We start from the raw sequence: 21463 nt of genomic DNA on the forward strand, positions 1-21463 counted from the left end.
GTTTTGTAGGTTTCCATTTGGTGTTATTTAATATAATTAATAATTAAATATTGTTTTCTTTTGCTTTACATTGTAGCAGTTGTAGCATCGCTACACAATGCATTCCGTTCATTTTGTGAATTGGTAAGTTTCGTCAGGGCGTGAAGAAATATAGAGCTGAGTATCATCAGCATAACAGTGAAAACTAATGCCATGTTTCCTATTGATATCTCCTAGCATGTACAGAGTGAACAGCAACGGTCCTAGTACTGAGCCTTGTGGTACGCCATACTGAACTTTTGATCGATAAGGCATCTCTTCATTTACTGCTACAAACTGATAACGGTCAGATAAGTATGATTTAAATCATGCTAATGCAATTCCACTAATGCCAACATCATTTTTGAGTCTATTTAAAAATGTTGTGGTGATAGTATCAAATGCAGCACTAAGATCGAGTAACACTAATAGAGAGATACAACCACGATCGGAAAGCTCAAATCATTTGTGACTCTAATGAGAGCTGTCTCAGGACTATGGTACGGTCTAAATCCAGACTGAAAATCCTTGCAGATATCATTTATTTCTAAAAAGGAACATAGTTGTGAAGATACTGCCTTTTCTAGTATCTTTGACAGAAAAGGTAGATTCGAGATCGGCCTGTAATTGAATAATTCTGTAGGATCAAGTTGCTGTTTTTTAACAAGCGGTTTAATCATAGCCCACTTAAAAGTTTTTGGTACATATCCTAATGACAAAGATGAATTAATGATGTTAAGAAGAGGATCTATGACCTCTGGAAACATCTCTTTCAATAGCTTAGTCGTTATAGGGTCTAACATACAGATGGTAACCAACCAGAATGCCTATTACCATCGCGGCGAAAATAAACCAGTCGCATTTCAAAGTCATTCGCGAAATGACCGCCAGGTGGCGCAAAGGGATATTGTGCAAAACAGCAGCAATTGCTGCATTTTTTCAATTGCCGTAAGTGGGGTTAATGTCAATTAACAGTAAGGATGAAATACTACAACTATGGTAAACAGAATAGGGCATTTTATAAGGCCAGAAAAATAGAATAACAAGTTAAAAATAGAGACTATTATAACCTGTAGGCCATTTCATATTGTAGGCCTAGACGTTGGTGAGCGACACGCCTATTCCACGGGGAGCAGTGCGATTAAAAACACACACACACAAACACAAAACACAAAAACATTTGATACCAAAAATAACAAACAAAATTAAATGATGTGCAATGAAGCTGATTATTTGTACTTTTCTATTGAAGAACGAGACGAATGTAGAGCGCTTCTCCCTCGTGTGAGCGAACACACATTGGGAACGTTTGGGCATTTCTCAATCAGTAAAGTCATGGCCGAGTGGTAGAACGTACGTTTTGATCATATAGATGACACGGGTTCAAATCCCCAACCAACTTGGACTACTGTATTTTTTTTATATTAGCCTATTAAAGCATTTTATAGCTTATTATTGATGCAGAGAGATTTGTCTAGTTCTACAACTCTGTTACACCATAGTTTTTTGCTTATATTTATAAAATAAAATTACCATGCATTTCCATTTTACACTAAGGAACAAATATTATACAATGACTTTACTTCTATAGCCTAAAATTATTCCAATCGTAATTTCAAAAGCATATATATATATATATATATATATATATATATATATATATAATGCTAATTCAATAGACCACATAAAATATATAAAATAAAGATATGCAAGAGGCACGTTTAAACGACAAACAATAAAATCAGAACCATTATTCTGTTACATTCATGGTTCCAGTGGCAGTAATGCATGCACGGCTTTTCAAAATGTCACAAAGCGTTTTGAGATTGTTTTGAATGAAATGTTGAAGTTTATAATGAAGTGTTTTGGCACACCACGACGAGTGGCGCTATGCGTTGTTCTAAAGCCAGGTTTTATTCTGGCATGTTGAATTAGTAAATGTGGATAGTTTTTCTTCTAAAAAGACAAAAAAGTTCAGGTGGAGAAAAAAACTTTTTTCTTTACCTTGACATGTTTCGACTGCAACCTGCAGTCTTCCTCAGAAGCGTCATCTGACAGCTGTGACGTGTCGTTTATCAGCTGTTATTTTCTGGGTGTGGCCAACCCGGCGGACCTGACAGTTATGAAACGTTATGTAGACGATATACTGGAAAAAAATAAAAAAGGACATACACAGGAACTCACGGACCACCTAAATAGCATTGACCCCACTGGAAACATAAAATTCACACATGAGGAAGAATGCAACAGAACCATAGCTTTTTTAGATTTAAAGATCCACCACAAAGATGATGACAGCATCAAAATCACAGTCTACAGGAAACCAACACACACCGACCAATATTTACTCTGGACATCTGAACATCCCACGGCGCATAAATTATCAGTAGTGAGAACACTTTATGAACGGACCAGTTTCATCACGGAGGAAAAAGACAGACAGAAAGAGGAAAAACATATCAGACACGCACTTGCATGTTGCCAATATCCGACATGGGCAATAAACAAAGGAAAAAACCAAGTCGCAAACAAGCAAACCAGACTAAAAACAAAACCCAAACCGAAATCTGTAACCGTAAACAAGGACATAGTAACCCTACCATATATCAGAGGCATAACAGAACCATTACAGCGGGCAATGAGAAAATATAACATAAACACAGTAGTAAAACTGTCACGGGGTGACAAACAGCTCCAGATCTGTATGAGTGTTTGTCGTCATGACAACTAAACGGCAGATTGGCGACAGGTGTAGGGACTTCACTCTGAGCGTCTGATTGAGGCCACTCCCGCTTTTTGAGAGGATAAAACACACAAGGAGGATGGGAGGTGGGGCGCGCAGCACGTGAGCGGCCGTGGCCGCGGTCGCGGCGGGAGGCCGCGGGAGAGAGAGGACGAGAGAGAGGACGAGAGAGAGGACGAGAGAGAGGACGAGAGAGAGGACGAGAGAGAGGACGAGAGAGAGGACGAGAGAGAGGACGAGAGAGAGGACGAGAGAGAGAGAGAGAGAGAGAGAGAGAGAGAGAGAGAGAGACAGACGAGAGAGACAGACGAGAGAGACAGACGAGAGAGACAGATGAGAGAGCCAGAGAGAACTTCGGCTGGAATGCGGGCGGAGGCCTTGGTACACTGTGGGTCTGTTGAGTTGCAGTTTTATTGTGGAAATGAGCACGAGTGAAACCTTACAGTGTGTGGTGGAAATGTGAGTGTGGGAATTGTTTCTGCTGTTCACTCGCAATCACAGCTGTCTGTTCCTCCCTCTGTCTGAGTCCAGCGAAGAGCCTGCTAATGCTTGAAGAGCCTGCTAATGCTGTGAGTTACACGTGTCTATTCCTCCCTCTGTCTGAGTCCAGTGAAGAGCCGGCTAATGCTGGAAGAGCCTGCTAATGCTGTGAGTTACACGTGTCTATTCCTCCCTCTGTCTGAGTCCAGTGAAGAGTCTGCTAATGCTTGAAGAGCCTGCTAATGCTGTGAGTTACACGTGTCTGTTCCTCCCTCTGTCTGAGTCCAGTGAAGAGCCTGCTAATGCTGTGAGTTACACGTGTCTATTCCTCCCTCTGTCTGAGTCCAGTGAAGAGCCTGCTAATGCTGGAAGAGCCTGCTAATGCTGTGAGTTACACGTGTCTATTCCTCCCTCTGTCTGAGTCCAGCGAAGAGCCTGCTAATGCTGTGCCGAGAAACGCGAAGAGAACGCTGAAGAGAATGCGGAAGCTGTGGATTATGTCCATTCCTCTCTCTGTCCGAAGGTGCTGAGAAACGCGAAGAGAATGCGGAAGCTGTGGATTATGTCCATTCATCTCTCTGTCCGAAGGTGCTGAGAAACGCGAAGAGAATGCGGAAGCTGTGGATTAGGTCCATTCCTCTCTCTGTCCGAAGGTGCTGAGAAACGCGAAGAGAACGCTGAAGAGAATGCGGAAGCTGTGGATTATGTCCATTCCTCTCTCTGTCCGAAGGTGCTGAGAAACGCGAAGAGAATGCGGAAGCTGTGGATTATGTCCATTCCTCTCTCTGTCCGAAGGTGCTGAGAAATGCGAAGAGATACATGAAGAGATAACCTGAACTGAAGAGACTTTTAACATTGTTTTTATTATTTAATAAAGAGTATATTTATTTTGAATTCTGTGTCTGCCAATTCCTTCGTGTCCACGGCCGGCTCCTCAGTGGCGGCACGCAAGCAAAGGGGTGGGCGGCCCGCTGGCGCTCCACCCTGACCTGTGACATAATGTGGCGTAGTCGGCAGGATGCCGCCCTGAGTTGAGCAACCGTGGGCCGAAGGTATGGCGACCAGTTTTTTTTTTTCCTTTTTTTTTTTTTATTTTTGCTTTGTTTCTTTTTTTTTGTTTTTCTCTCCTTTTTTTTCCCCTTTTCTTCGGCGTCCCGCTCCAGGGACTGGAGCGGATTGGTGGGGGGGTATGTCACGGGGTGACAAACAGCTCCAGATCTGTATGAGTGTTTGTCGTCATGACAACTAAACGGCAGATTGGCGACAGGTGTAGGGACTTCACTCTGAGCGTCTGATTGAGGCCACTCCCGCTTTTTGAGAGGATAAAACACACAAGGAGGATGGGAGGTGGGGCGCGCAGCACGTGAGCGGCCGTGGCCGCGGTCGCGGCGGGAGGCCGCGGGAGAGAGAGGACGAGAGAGAGGACGAGAGAGAGACAGATGAGAGAGCCAGAGAGAACTTCGGCTGGAATGCGGGCGGAGGCCTTGGTACACTGTGGGTCTGTTGAGTTGCAGTTTTATTGTGGAAATGAGCACGAGTGAAACCTTACAGTGTGTGGTGGAAATGTGAGTGTGGGAATTGTTTCTGCTGTTCACTCGCAATCACAGCTGTCTGTTCCTCCCTCTGTCTGAGTCCAGCGAAGAGCCTGCTAATGCTGGAAGAGCCTGCTAATGCTGTGAGTTACACGTGTCTATTCCTCCCTCTGTCTGAGTCCAGTGAAGAGCCGGCTAATGCTGGAAGAGCCTGCTAATGCTGTGAGTTACACGTGTCTATTCCTCCCTCTGTCTGAGTCCAGTGAAGAGTCTGCTAATGCTTGAAGAGCCTGCTAATGCTGTGAGTTACACATGTCTGTTCCTCCCTCTGTCTGAGTCCAGTGAAGAGCCTGCTAATGCTGTGAGTTACACGTGTCTGTTCCTCCCTCTGTCTGAGTCCAGTGAAGAGCCTGCTAATGCTTGAAGAGCCTGCTAATGCTGTGAGTTACACGTGTCTATTCCTCCCTCTGTCTGAGTCCAGTGAAGAGCCTGCTAATGCTGGAAGAGCCTGCTAATGCTGTGAGTTACACGTGTCTATTCCTCCCTCTGTCTGAGTCCAGCGAAGAGCCTGCTAATGCTGTGCCGAGAAACACGAAGAGAACGCTGAAGAGAATGCGGAAGCTGTGGATTATGTCCATTCCTCTCTCTGTCCGAAGGTGCTGAGAAACGCGAAGAGAATGCGGAAGCTGTGGATTATGTCCATTCATCTCTCTGTCCGAAGGTGCTGAGAAACGCGAAGAGAATGCGGAAGCTGTGGATTAGGTCCATTCCTCTCTCTGTCCGAAGGTGCTGAGAAACGCGAAGAGAACGCTGAAGAGAATGCGGAAGCTGTGGATTATGTCCATTCCTCTCTCTGTCCGAAGGTGCTGAGAAACGCGAAGAGAATGCGGAAGCTGTGGATTATGTCCATTCCTCTCTCTGTCCGAAGGTGCTGAGAAACGCGAAGAGAATGCGGAAGCTGTGGATTATGTCCATTCCTCTCTCTGTCCGAAGGTGCTGAGAAATGCGAAGAGAACGCTGAAGAGAATGCGGAAGCTGTGGATTATGTCCATTCCTCTCTCTGTCCGAAGGTGCTGAGAAATGCGAAGAGAACGCTGAAGAGAATGCGGAAGCTGTGGATTATGTCCATTCCTCTCTCTGTCCGAAGGTGCTGAGAAATGCGAAGAGATACATGAAGAGATAACCTGAACTGAAGAGACTTTTAACATTGTTTTTATTATTTAATAAAGAGTATATTTATTTTGAATTCTGTGTCTGCCAATTCCTTCGTGTCCACGGCCGGCTCCTCAGGGGCGGCACGCAAGCAAAGGGGTGGGCGGCCCGCTGGCGCTCCACCCTGACCTGTGACAAAACCATACACAAAGTTAAGGCAGTTACTGGTACACCCCAAGGACAAAATAGAGCAAGACAAAAAATGTAACGTCATATACGAGATACCATGCAAATCATGCAAAAAAACATACGTAGGAGAGGTCATTCAACACAAGAAAGAAAGAACATCAGAAAGAATGTGTAAAAGAAACAACAGGACGACTCACAAGAACTCAAAAGGAAAAAGCGCAACAGGAACAACTAAAATCAGCCATATCAGATCATTGCAAACGAAATAACCACATTATGGACTGGGACAACGGACACATCATTAGATCAGAACCAAACAAATACAGAAGATGGATAAAGGAGGCGATTGAAATCAGGAAGCGGGCCAAGGACACCATCAACCGGGACGAGGGAGCCTACATGCTCTCACAAACATGGAACACCATCCTCCAGAGACCAGCGAGCGACGGGGGGGGGCAGGGCGTGGCCGGCCCTTGGCCACGCCCAGAAAATAACAGCTGATAAACGACACGTCACAGCTGTCAGATGACGCTTCTGAGGAAGACTGCAGGTTGCAGTCGAAACATGTCAAGGTAAAGAAAAAAGTTTTTTTCTCCACCTGAACTTTTTTGTCTTTTTAGAAGAAAAACTATCCACATTTAATCATTAAGAAGACATTATGAAAATTTTTGAACTATGTTGAATTAGTGTTCGACAAACACGGCGGCACGTTCATTTGGATTTATTTTTCTCTTAACAGCTAAAATAACTTAATAGGCTACTCTGTAGTTTTTCGGTCATACAGATAAGAGTAGAGTAGCCTACATCGTTCAAAACTGTAAAATGTATTCATATTAGGCTAACGACAAATTTTGTCTGCATGTCGTCTCTGTCTCCAGGAACTGCGCGTCACAAAAATGAACCGAAAGCCACTTGCCTCAGCTCAGTCACTATACGAAATTAATCGGCTATCTAAAGCCTGTCTATATGTCTAAAGCCTGATTATGTAATCCATATGAAACGAGGTAGGCCTACAGATGATCTACTCAAAAATGTTTAGCTATCATGTGAGCGCTTCCCAATAAGGAAAGGACAAGGAAAGGGTGAAAATCTCGCTCTAATTAAATCTAGGCTAAATCGCCCTGAATTAAATTGCAAAAACAGATCAAATACATGTATTTGTCAATGCTGCGATATTGTTTCATTTAAGTTCATTATTCTATAAATGTTATTTAGTTTAACAGCAGCACGAAGCTGTGGTTCGAGATTTATTTGAATAATAAATAAATAAATAAATAAAAATTCACAAATCGCACCCTGGTTGTAAGGATTCAAAGATCGTTTAAAATTGAGTTGAAAATATTGTTCATGACAACAAATGAACTTGCGTTTGAAGATTGTATTTAGGCTAGTTTTGCTTGTTGGAAAAAGCTGGCCCAAACTGAAGTATAGCGTTTTAATTCTTCAATTATTGAAATAGGCCTAATTAAATATTTAGTAATAAACATTTATGACAGAAATATTACTACATAGCCTAAATATAGGCAAAGGCAAAATTATTTTAAGGATTAATCTCAAAATCTCCAAAAGTCCATATGTAGGCCCTATATCTTAAACTATAAATGTTGTAGTATTATTGATTGTATAAAGGTTTTCCACACACAATTTCAATTTAGCAGATACAGAGCTCTTTAATTCGCGATCAACCTCGTTTTATTGTAAGGTGAATTCAGCAAGGCATGCTGTATCTTTGAAGCAACAAAGACTATTTGTTACAGTTTTTTCTTTCGTGATTTGTGTGGATGACACGCAGCGACATATACAGTATTATCAGCTGTATGGTGTGTTTTACCCTGAAATATTTAATTTCGAGAGAGACCCGGAGCGCGCAGTGAGGGAGACAAAAGAAACTTACTAAAAAAAGATCCAGCGCGAGAGAGAGGCAAAGAAAAACGCCTGTTCTTAATTTGTTGCTTTGAACTATTTTCGTTTTGTACTGTTTTAATTTTCTTTTTCTTTTACATTTTAATTTTAAATTTTTTGCTTATTGTTATTTTCATTGTTTATTAATTGAAAGCAATACTGTAGGCTATTGTAAGTATTTTTCTGATTTGTTCTATCTGTTTTGAAAAATGTCTTCTGTTGCTATGGCCGGGTATCACTGTCAGTCATCTCAATTTCGTGAATGATTCACAAAAAAATTTTAAAATAATAATTTAACAGATTAAAGACGATCATCTTCATTTTCTGGTGGCTGACAGTCTTCCTTACGTCGTCTTTGCATCGGCTCAACTGGAATGTAGCAAATTTATGTTGTAATGTACAATTGATAATTAAACCAGATGCTTGCCTTTAATAAACAGATACATATTTAAGCATCAAGAATGGAAAAACATAAACATTATCGGCTACACTGAGATTCGATCTCAGATCGCATTAAGCTCCGCGAGGCTCATGTTGTTGCGTTGACCACAGAGCTATCGCCTGAATACTGTTAAATTGATGTCTGCTCTTACAAAGCCTCATTGATGTGGCCTAATATTTTTCTATTGCAATGTTTTATGCTGATTTTTTTTCATTATTCAATTTATTCAATTTAATTTCAGTATTGTGATTATGAATTCGTTCATGTTTCATTTGAATTGATTTGCTACCAGCTTTCAATCGCTCTCAATGAGCCGCGGCGCCGCGGCAGATTACGCAATAGAGAGAATAAACTGACACTTTGCAAAGTCTGTCATTGTAGCGCCTCTTAGCGGTAAGAGGCTGCAAATACACACCCGCAATTTACCGCCGCGGGAACGTAATGCAATGTAATGATTCTGACAGGTCAATTTAGCTCAAAAGGAATTATTTATTAATTAATTTATAGGGAATTCGAAAGAATCACTTATTAGAATCACGTTAAGTCCATCAAGAATTGTTTTGGGATGATTTTATGTATTTTTATAGGTAAACTCTCAGTCTCTGTGGATTTAAGAGATTTCAACCCTGGGGTCATTCAGAGGTCCTTAAGAAGAAGGAGGTCTGTTTTGTATATCTGTCGTGGGATCAAGCAACCTCTGCCGTTATGTTGGTCGGGCCCTGAGCTTTGCCATCTCTGAACCAATCAGTCTTTTCCAAACTATCTAACATGGACAACGTTCTTCCTTTAGTTGGACTCATCTCTTTGAAGCTTGCATGGCTATAAAGTTCTTAGCTGGGGGTTTTCATTGGTTAGCGTAGACTGGCTGGAGCCTGGATTTTATGGTTCTGGATTGGTGATTTGGGGTCTGGAGTGTTGAGTTCTGTGTGGAATTATGTTTGAACGAATCACCTGTAAGATTCATTTGTGTTTGGTTCACCCTCAAACCCTACATGATTTAACGAGTTTTAGTGAATTCTTCCTCTCCTATAGCAATGAATGAATAATTTTTCCTCAAGGAGGAGTCTACAATGCACTGCCTGATGCAATACTGTAGTAGACGGTGGCATAGTTATAATTTTCTCCCTGATATTATCAATCTTGTAAGTAAAGAAGTTCATAAAGTCATTACTGCTGTGCTGCTGGGAAACGTCTGGGCTTGAAGCTTTATTTTTCGTTAGTTTAGCCACTGTTTCAAATAAATACCTAGGGTTTTGTTTATTTTCTTCTAATAGGTTTGAAAAATAAGCAGATCTAGCAGCTTTTAAAGTCCCACTACGATCATATTTTGAGCTATTTTTAAACATTCTCAGTGGTCTTTAAATGATGATTATGCCGTTTTTAGCCAAAATCACAAAACCTGTGCCGTTTTCTGGGACTTCGCTTCAGCAGAGCGGCAGTAGCTCATTAGCAATTCGCCTCTGCGTTGTGGGCGGAGCCGTTGGCTTGTTTACACTTTCGCCTGGCTCCGAAGACAGAGAGTGCGCGTGCGCGTCCGGGTCTCTCTCTCTGCTCGTTCTTTCATTTAAACAAGCGCATCAGTTCATCTACATTACTCACCGATCAAATAAGACTTTGGCGGGACAAAAATTCACTTTGGCGGGCGCTAAAACAAGTTCAATGCAGGAAAATTCATGCGTGAATTTAACTGAGTAGTTCATGACCATGCACTCGCACAAATGCGTCCACATACAATTTTAACTCGCACATTCTCAAAAAATGGTCGCAGTCTGGAACCCTGGAACGTAATCCATTCATCTCTCACAGCAACATGTTTTGGTAAAGCATGAAAGCTAATACCAATATCTCTCCTCTTAGCATTGCAACCCGCTACCGCACATAGGTATTGATCCGCCATCGTCTTCTCTACTCCTCAGAACCTGAGCGGGCGGGGCGGAGGGGAGTATGAGCTTGTGGCCCCGCCCAGTGGAGTTACTACGTCACAACTCCAGTCTATTTTAGCTGGCATTTTAGCGTCTGCTACTGATTCACAGCCATTTGAATGCAGAAATACTCAGAAATACAACTTTGAGCTTATTTTTCTCAAGATATGTCCTCTAACATCAGAAAAATACCACAAGAACATGTTAACACCTAGAAAAACATGATTTTCATCGGAGTGGGTCTTTAAGGTCTCTCTGTATGCAATTGTGCTCTTTCCATGAAATGCGAAATACCTCTAATTTTGTTTTCTTCCAGTTGAGCTCCATTTTTCTGGCTGCTCTCTTAAGGGCCTGAGTGTGCTCGTTGTACCACGGCGTTGGACTATTTCCTTTAATCTTCTTCAAGCGCAAAGGAGCAACTGTGTCTAAAGTGCTGGAAAAGAGAGAGTTAAAAGTTTCTGTCGCAATATCGAGTTCTAAGCTATCTGGGATGCTGAGATGATGAAAATGATCAGGAAGATTATTAATAGAGCAATGTTTTGTGACACGGAGTCGGCTTTGCAGCCTTGGCAAAATGATGTATACACAAGACTAGATAATGATCTGAGATGTCATTGCTTTGCTGCAGAATTTCAACGGCATCAACGTTGATTCCATGTGATAATTTTAGATCTAGAGTTTGATTACGACAATGTCTAACTGCAATAGAGTTCAGAATGTCTTTAAATGCCAATCCCAATGCATCTTTTTTGTTATCTGTCAGGAAACGAGTGGAAGCAAATGCAGGTAAAAATGTTTATTTGACAAATAAACAGTTCACGGTCAGAAAGACACAAAACACAGAACACAGAAGTTGGCGAGTGGCGCAGGGACCGCGATAGGCAACCAAGCAGGTGATGTAATCCAGTGAATGGTAATCCAGAGTCTGGGAAAGTGATGAGTTGAGTCAATTCATGGGTTTCATCAGGTCCCTTTCCACAGGTGTATAAAATCAAGCACCTAGATTATGAATGCAGATTGCATTGTGCTTGATTAATACACCTGTGGAAAGGGACCTGATGAAATCGTACTCGGTTACTAACGTAACCTCGGTTCTCTCTAGAGAGGAAACGAGTACTGCGTAATATCTTACGCTAGGGGAAATCTCTTTTCCGCGAGATACTGAAGCCAAAAAATTATCCTTAATTTTGAAATAATGTAAAACGCGTTGCGGCAGCGTGCAGACATAGGCGAGACAGCTCGCGCGCCTATTGGCTGCCCTGCGGCAACTGCAGCAGCCTATCGATAAGGCCCTATCGTGACGTCATCACCAATGGGGGCGCTTCGCGCCCCATATGTCACGTCCCGCCGAAACGGGCGTGGCCTGGGGCTATAAATATAGCATCGAAAGGCTAGCTTACCGGTTTTTCATCGCCGGAGCGAACCGGAGCGTGCGCAGGCACGGCAAGATACGCAGTACTCGTTTCCTCTCTAGAGAGAACCGAGGTTACGTTAGTAACCGAGTACGTTCTCTTACGAGAGGTACTCTCGTACTGCGTAATATCTTACGCTAGGGGAAACAGTGTAAAACGCCGTGCATGCTATGATCCAGCACCAAAGTCCCAAGGGCAGGTGCCCGGGCTCATGTAGTACATGATCATAAGTGACTCACAGAGAGCCCAGGAAGAGTGGCTAGAATAGCATCATTCCTGTAATGCAGCATCCTATAAGAACAGTTATAGTGATGGTATTTACTCAGTAAGGGCGACCCCGGCCTGGACTGATGAATATAGTGGGTCTTACACATTGCCCATAGAGCTGCGCGATCTAAACGAGCGTTGCTCGCGCTATTTCGGTATTCTGGGCCGGACGTACTCGGGGCAGACAGTACCGTTTTTTAGACTGAAAGCAGCTTAGCTTGCAGAGCGGGAACCTCTAGGTTATAAAACCTTATAAATGTAGACGGGGAGGCCCAGCCTGCCGCCATACAGATATCTTGCAAGGCAATCCCACTAGACCAAGCCCACGACGAGGCCACGCCTCTCGTGGAGTGCGCTCTGACACCTAATGGGCACTGCAAGCCCTTAGAGGTGTAAGCCAGCGCTATAGCATCGACTATCCATCTGGATAGGCTCTGTTTCGAAACGGCGAGTCCCTTAGAACGTCCGTAGAGTGAAACAAAGAGCTGCTCCGTCTGTCTGAAAACAGACGTGCGGGACACATAAGCCCTTAGCGCCCTGACTGGGCAAAGGAAGCTGGCGTCCTTCTCCTCGTTAGAGACCGGCAGGGCAGACAGGGAAATTACCTGGGCCCTGAACGGTGTATTGAGGGATTTAGGGACGTACCCGTGCCTTGGTTTGAGTATGACTTTCGAGTCATTTGGCCCAAACTCCATACACGTCGCGCTTACTGAGAGCGCTTGTAAGTCCCCTATGCGCTTCACTGAAGCGAGAGCCAGAAGAAACACCGTTTTGAAAGACAAGTGTTTGATATCTACTGACTGGATAGGCTCAAATGGGGCACCTTTCATGGCCTCCAAGACCGTAGAAAGGTCCCATATGGGGACTGAGGGAGGTCTGGGAGGATTTAACCTCTTAGCTCCTCTAAGGAACCGAATGACCAGATCGTTCCTTCCTAGTGACTGACCAAGCGTTGGTTTGGAAAACGCTGCTATAGCCGCCACATAGACTTTGAGCGTGGATGGGGCTCTGCCTTCATCCAGTAGCTCTTGTAGGAAGGAGAGAACCTCCGTCACTCCACAGTCCAGGGGTGAAAAGCCGCGTGCTGTGCACCAGCTGGAGAACACTGACCATTTTGAGGAATAGAGCCGTCTCGTAGAGGGAGCTCTAGCCTGCATGATCGTGTTTAACACTCCCTCTGGGATATCAGAGGGTACCCGTTGATGGCCCACGCATGTAGGGACCAAAGCTCCGGGCGAGGATGCCAGATCGAGCCCCTGGCTTGAGAGAGGAGGTCCCTCCTCACTGGTATTGGCCATGGGGCAGTGCTCGTCAGCTGCATAAGAACTGGGAACCAAGCCTGGTTCTTCCAGAACGGAGCAACCAGTAACACTGAGCATCTGCTTTCCCTGATCCGCTCTAATACCTGAGGTAGGAGCGTGATGGGGGGAAAGGCATAGAGCGGGCAGCGGGGCCAGACGTGGGCCAGCGCATCCCTGCTCTTTGAGAAAAATTCCGGGCAGTGAGCGTTTTCTTGAGACGCAAACAGGTCTATCTTTGCTCTGCCGAATGTCTGCCACAGCAGTTGGACTGTCTGCGGATGCAGTGACCATTCTCCTGCTGGAACATTTTTCCTCGACAGTCTGTCTGGTCCCACATTCAGGTGGCCAGGCACATGCGCTGCTCTGAGCGAGCGCAAATTGTGCTGAGCCCATACCAGGAGGCGTTTCGCTAACCTGTATAGGTTTCGGGATGTGATGCCTCCCTGGCGATTTATGTAGGCTACCACTGACATGTTGTCCGAGCGGACCAAGACGTGGTGTCCTGCTATTTGGGGACGAAAGCGCCTCAGCGCGTTGTCGACTGCCATCATTTCCAGGCAGTTTATGTGCAGAAGCTTTTCCCGTTCTGACCACTGGCCGAAAAACGGTCTGCCCTCGAGCAGTGCTCCCCATCCCGAGGTGGAGGCGTCCGTGGACACCACCTTCACACTCGAGGAAGTCCCCAGGCTTACACCTGACTGGTACCAGTCGGTCGCTCTCCAGGGTATCAGTGCTGAGACGCATTCCTGATCGACCTTGAGACGAAAGAGACCTGAAGTCCATGCTCGACGCGGTACTCGTGCTTGTAGCCAGAACTGCAGTGGGCGCATGCGAAGCAGACCCAGCTGGAGAACTGTGGATGCTGCTGCCATGAGACCGAGCATCCTTTGAAACTTCTTTAGCGGGACTATAGTGCCGCGGCGGAAGGATTCTGTCATGCGCTGAATAGTCAATCTGCGCTGTAGCGATATTTGAGCTGTCATTGACAGCGAGTCCAGTTCTGTGCCCAGAAAAGATATTCTCTGACTGGGAGACAGTGAACTTTTCGCCCAGTTGACTTTGAGACCCAGATTCTCGAGATGTTCGAGTAAAATGGTTCTGTGTTCTATGAGCTCCGTATGTGACTGAGCTAGAACCAGCCAATCGTCCAAGTAGTTCAAAACTCGCATTCCCCGAAGTTTCAGGGGAGCGAGGGCTGCGTCCATGCACTTCGTGAATGTACGGGGTGCTAGGGACAGGCCAAACGGTAGGACTGTGTATTGATAAGCCTGGCCCTCGAAGGCGAATATCAAAAATCGCCTGTGACGTGACGCTATTTGTATTTGGAAATACGCGTCTTTCAGATCTATTGACACAAACCAGTCCCCGTGGCGAATTTGCGCGAGGATTTTCTTGGTTGTGAGCATTCTGAACCGGCGTTTTGAAAGCGCTACGTTCAGTTGTCTTAGATCTAGAATGGGTCTGAGACCCCCGTCTTTTTTCGGAACCAGAAAATATCTGCTGTATAGCCCCCCTTCGCTCTGAGCTTGAGATAAAGGCTCTATTGCCCCTTTGCTCAACAGTTTCGCAATTTCGGTACGAAGTACACTTGCTACTTCCTTTTCTACCGTGGTTTCGACTCGCACCGCACAACGGCGGGGACGTCGAGCGAACTGTAGCGAATAGCCTCTTTCTATAATGTTCAGCACCCATTCTGATACACCGGGAAGCTTTGCCCACGCATGTGCGTGCATAGCTAAGGGTTGAATGAGATCGGAGCCCTGGTCGTGACATAGTGGCGACCGGGGAGCTTCGGTATGCTGTATTATAGACACCGCATTTGCAGCGCTCGAGGCGGGGAGTGTTTTGATCACAGCGGGCGGTTCGCCCGCGCTCGGCTCTCTCACGGCAGGTAGCTGAGAGACGGCGAGCGTGGGGGAAACCGAGGGATTCGTCATGTCTGTGAGTGAATGTGGGCGCAGGACAGCGGGCACATTTGCACTGAAAACACCATCGACCTGAGTCGGTTGTATGTGTGTTGGTTTCGTTTTTACAGAAACCGAGAGACATGCAGCGTGTAGTGTTTGTGGGCACTGGGACGTGGGCACGTTCACTACATTCTGTGCGCAATCGACATGAGTCGATTTTATGTGCGCGAGCCCTGTGGGGCGGGCTGTGTCTGTGTGTAGGAATGGGCACTGGGCAGTGGGCATTTTTACTACACTCATAACACCGTCGGCCGTGGCCGGAATACCAGAAAATACACTCTTTACAGGATTTATCTGGGTCGCCGTGAAAACGGCGTTTGTGTACAGGCAAGCGGGTAATGTAACCGACTTGTTTACTGCAGAGTACACTGGAACAGTCGCATGTAATGGAACTGGACGAGCGGGAAGTTTTGGTGGAAACCCGGCCGCAGCGGGGCTTGAACACCGTCGTTTTCCTAAGCTGGCTAGGAAGACTTTGAGGCCTCGGGCTTCATCTCAACCTTCGGCCGAGTCCCACGCTGTGGGGGGCGGCGGCCGGCAGACCGAGAGCGTGGTCTCTGGTCCCGGGCCTGTCGACGCTGTGAAGCGGCGGCGGGGGGCGGTGGCTGCGAGCTGCGAGCAGACGGCTGTTTAGAGCGGCCTGATGCGGAGCTAGAGCGCTTTGGCAGAAAGTGCTTCATGGCCTGCGACGTCTTTTGTACCTCAGCGAATCTGTCCGCGAAATCTTTGACGGACGATCCAAAGAGGCCAGTAGCAGAAACGGGGGCGTCGAGGAACACAGAGCGCTCCGAGTCCGGCATTTCTGAAAGCGTCAGCCAGAGGTGTCTCTCAGCAACGGTGAGAGAGGCCATGTTCCGCCCTATGGCCTGTGCAGCGGATTTCGTAGCGCGGAGAGCGAGGTCCGTAGCGCTCCTTAAATCCGCCACGTTGACTGCTTCCGTGCCTTCCTCGTCCAGCTTTCGGAGAAGGTTAGCTTGGAAGATCTGGAGAGTGGCCATAGTGTGTAGCGCTGATGCAGCCTGCCCAGCGGCGGTGTAAGCGCGACTGTGCAGGGTGGAAGTAGCGCGGCAGGCTTTTGAAGGTAGCGCCGTCTTAGTCCGCCGTCCAGCAGAGGGCGGGCAAAGATGGGCTGCTACTGCCTCCTCCACAAGAGGGAGAGCGAGGTATCCTCTGTCTTTGGCACCGTCCACCACGGAGAATGCCGCCGAAGCAGAGGAACGTAGCCTGGCTGAAAAAGGGGCGCTCCAAGACTTTGCCAGTTCTTCATGAAGCTCAGGAAGAAACGGGGCGGGTCTTGAGGGCGTGGAAACGCGGTCCCCTTGTAGAAAACAGCCGTCCAGACGGTTGCGTGTAGGCTCGGCGGGCGCGGACCACTCGAGGCCGAGGCTCTCTGTGGCCTGTGTGAGCAGACGCATCAGCTCAGCTTCAATGCTGGCCCGTTTTCCTGACGACTCGCGGGCAGAAGAAGGGGCGAGGTCCACAGAGCTCGCCCAATCCTCGCTGTCCGAAGCCAGGATAGAGCAGTTGTCCTCCTCGAAAACTGCCGCTTCTTCCTTGTCATCTCCGGCGGAAGCGGCGGCCAGCGGCGGCCACTGTCCGGGAGTGAGAGACTCGAGAGAAGCAGACGGCGAAGCTGGCAGGCGCACCGGCGAGCTTTTCTCGGTGGGAGGCTCAGGGATCCGCTGAGCACGGCGCTTTTTACGGCGCGGCGTCGAAGCGGGAGGTGCAGGCTCGTGGAAAGTTGCCATGCGAGTCCTCAGAGTCGCCATAGGCATAAGCTCGCAGTGAGGGCATCCGCCGTCAGCGAGCGCTAGAGCCGCATGTCCTTCACCCAGGCAGGAAACGCAGATGACATGGCGGTCCCCGTCGCTGAGTGGGGCTCGGCACGAGCCACAGGATGGACGAGACATCTTGAAAAAGACGCTCTGCTCTTTTAGAGAAGGAGTGTGAGTCGCGGCGGCGAACACACACAAAGCAATAAAAGGATATAACGCCGGATAGCGTAGCAGGAACGGTGGTTGAAGGCGGCGCGGCCAGCGACTCCAGGTACCGAACTCGTCCCGCTGAAATGCTGTTTCCACGGCGCGGCTTCTTCTCTCTGGATCCAGCGATGCGTGAGCTCCGCTGAAGAGATGAAAAATCGGTAAGCTAGCCTTTCGATGCTATATTTATAGCCCCAGGCCACGCCCGTTTCGGCGGGACGTGACGTATGGGGCGCGAAGCGCCCCCATTGGTGATGACGTCACGATAGGGCCTTATCGATAGGCTGCTGCAGTTGCCGCAGGGCAGCCAATAGGCGCGCGAGCTGTCTCGCCTATGTCTGCATGCTGCCGCAACGCGTTTTACATTATTTCAAAATTAAGGATAATTTTTTGGCTTCAGTATCTCGCGGAAAAGAGATTTCCCCTAGCGTAAGATATTACGCAGTACGAGAGTACCTCTCGTAAGAGAACCATGAATAGTGAAGCACGGAGAACATCCAGGGAACGACGAACGCCACGGAACAGGACAGGAACCAACACAGGACAAATCACAACGATCTGACAACACAAGATACCAGTCACTGAGAATATATACAAGTTGAAAGTGAAGACAGCTGGCACTGATAATTAGCTGATGATTAGCTATAATCAGAGGACACACCCACACTGACATGCAAACTCACACACACACTATCACAAGACATGAAGAAGGCAGAGAATTCATAAACCGTGACATTATCTCCACGTATATTAAAATCACCAACAATTAGGACTTCCTCTGCAGCCAGTACTATCTCTATTTTACTCTTACTAATGTATCTACAGTATTAAGATTATTACTTTTACTTTTACATAGAGTAAATATTTCTAGATTTCCATGTACCTCAGCGAAAGTCTTACGGGTTTGGAATGACACGAGGGTGAGTAATTAATTAAATAATTTCCATTTTTGGATGAACTAAGGCCACATCCACACTAAGCCAGAGCTTTCCCTATCCGATCTTTTTTTTTTTCTCGTTCTAAAAGGAAATTCCGTAATTCTTTTTTAATTCAACACAAACAAATCAATACATTCAGTTAACCCTTAGGGGTCCAACGTGTTTTTGGGGTCCTTGAGATGTTTTGACATGCCCTTACATTTGTGCTTTTTTTTCAGTTGCTTATAAACATATTAATGGCAAAAGTGTCATTACACTCTATTCAGCACAAACAGGGCTACCATAATATGTGAGCAACAAGTATGTGCATGTCTGTATATTTGAGAGAATAATAGTTATGCATGGTTATTGAAAAAACTAAAAAATTAAGTCTCCCATAAGGCCACAAAACGCATACTAAATATGTGTCCACAAGACTTTTGACTAATGGATGTTGTTGCCTAGAGTTTTTGTGTTATGTGCAGATCATCAGTGCCTACTCATTCACATAAAACAATACATTGATTTAAATTTTGTAAGACACTTTTTGTTTAGAAAGGCAATATGTGTGGGGGCATGAATGATCAAGAATAATACTTTGATTCACACCTGAAAAGACAATGACCAGCAAAATGAGAGTGAACTAAAGAATGTGAGGACATAATAATAATAATAATATATTGCTTGTAGTTTATTTAGAATATTAACAACATAATCCAAATATAAATGAAAGTCAAAAGCACAATTTGAGTAGTCATACCTGGAAACAAATCCTGTTCAAATAGAATTGGTTCAAGATTAGAGATGGAAACATCTTTAAAAAAAGAAAAGAAATTTTTTTCCCTCCAATTTTGTATGCAAATTGTATAATATCCAAGGTAAACATTTATATTAATTGTGCAGTTAATTATCATACTGTATTTTCAGAAAGTTTGGGTATTTTCCTCTCCCCAAATGTGTCACTAATGAAACACAATAATAAATGATGTAATGAGAAGTCTTATGTTGACCTATTAAGATTTTGTTTACATCTACCTTGTAAATATATTTTTTGCTATTTTATTTAAAAGTTTTCACATGTAAATCAACAACAATTACAGTTTTAAACATTTTTCAAGTGTAATCTTTCTTTGTAAAAGCATAAAGTTTTAAGGATTCATTACTTTGAATATACATTGGAACAAACCTTAGTTGATAATTCGATATACCTACTTTATTTTTGAAAAAACATCCCAAACTATATATCTAACATATGAGCAGAAATTGGCGAACAAAAGCTTATTTGATGTGGCAGTGGTCTTCTTTTACAGTAAAAACTTTATAATCTATCCAAAACTAGTCAACGAAATCTTGTCTAAACATTCATATTTTGTCTGTAACCTATCGGTTTTATGTTGTGTTATGTTGCGGGTCAATTTGACCCATTTAGATTTTCTAGTTGTTGGAAATACTGGTTAACCTATGTTTTTTTTTTCTTGATATTTTGTGACTTTTTCTCATTTATCATCATGAACATGCAAAGTTTCAACATGCTGGTGTTTTTTGACATATACAAACAAAATTACTACGTTCGTAATGTTCGCGGGTCAATTTAAACTGCATATTTTAACGCTCTAAGTCAACTGTACCGACCCAAAATAATAACATTTATTGGTTATATTTTGTTATTTTATTTTTTTACTACCTTATGAAGCTAAAAAATGAGGTTTTCCACACTTATTTCAATACAGAAAAATATTTTGTCAGCCACAGATGGTAAAAATTACCTATCATTAATTTTTTTAAGCTACCTGATATAATATTAAACCTTTTTTTCTTGATATTTTGTTACTTTTTCTCATTTATCATCATGAACATGCATGCAAAGTTTCAACATGCAGTATGGAGCTTATAATATGACAAAATGATTTGAATTTGAATTGTGTAAATTTGAATTATTTGCAAGTGTAATCTAACAAAATTGAATTTTAGGTGGTAGTTTAAATAGTTCTGAATTTGATTTTTTTTAAACGAATATTGAACGTTTGAAATTTAACAAATTGAAATGTTTTTATGGCTGAATTGTATAGACATGTATTTTCAAACAGCTAGTTTTTTTGTTCTGAATTCGTATAGTGCAAATATTCTGTTTAAAAAAATACAGATTCAAATTTTCAAGATGAAGAAATTCGGAACTTCAAATTCAGTTTTCTAAAATTCAAGTTAAAAAATTCAAGTTAAAAAATTCAGATCTTACAGAAAGTAGGTCACAGGTCATCCACAGGGAAGAGTAAAGGATCTCAGATAAGTCGAACAGAGCATTTTGGCTGCACTGCAGTAGTTTTTCTGCCGCAAACGCGGTGATGGTTCAAGAGAATCCGTGTATCTTTCGTTCAGTCGTTTTTTATTTAATATTAAGAGTAGAAAAAATGAGAAAACAGCTTGAGTATTAGATTTCTTCTCTAATATTCTAGTAATAATAGTCCGCTGCAGCAGTTGCACGGAGCTTACAAAACGCGTGTATTGCAACTATAGGCTACATTTAATTTTCTCATCAAACAACTAGACTAACGAATGGCTCGGCACAACAGAAGAGCCTAGACAGGGCTTTCTCTCTGTGTAGACCAGCAGTTGGTCTGAATTTGCTATAACCTATAGCCTATTTTCTCGACTGTATAGGCTAAGTCACGTTTTATCATGAAACACGCTGTGATTTATTCCAAAGTGACTCAGGCATATATAATGCATTTAACGTTAAATAATCTAAATGTTGACTTTCAAAAGTAGGCGCGCCAAGAAGGCTATTCTCTGTATTTTGGTTCATTTTTGGTGAGCGCCAGAAAGATCTAAAGAGACCGAGACGCGCTAAAGCAGCGCATCATGTTGTTTTATTTATTTTTCAATGGCATGATATTTTGTAGTCATTTTGAATGTACACAAATAAAAATATACATTTTACTGTTTCGGATGATGTCATATTATCTGTATGACTAAATAACAGAGTATTAAGTTATTTCCCAGCAGTGGAACAAATCCAAGTGATGGCGCTCGTGCATCGCGCTCTCACACAACATAGCCTAGTATCAGTTCTGGCGTTGCTTCATATCGCAGACTGTTCATTATCAAAATGAAACACAGTCAACCAAACATATAAAAAGTTATTCTGCATAATTTAATTGGTCTGTTGTACAATATGAAGGGCAAGCTGTGCCGCACACAGTCCTACTCCAAACATTTCCCTTGCTGTGAAAGACGCTG

Source organism: Leuciscus leuciscus (assembly GCF_965113295.1).
Source record: "Leuciscus leuciscus genome assembly, chromosome: 2".
NCBI lineage: Eukaryota > Metazoa > Chordata > Actinopteri > Cypriniformes > Leuciscidae > Leuciscus > Leuciscus leuciscus.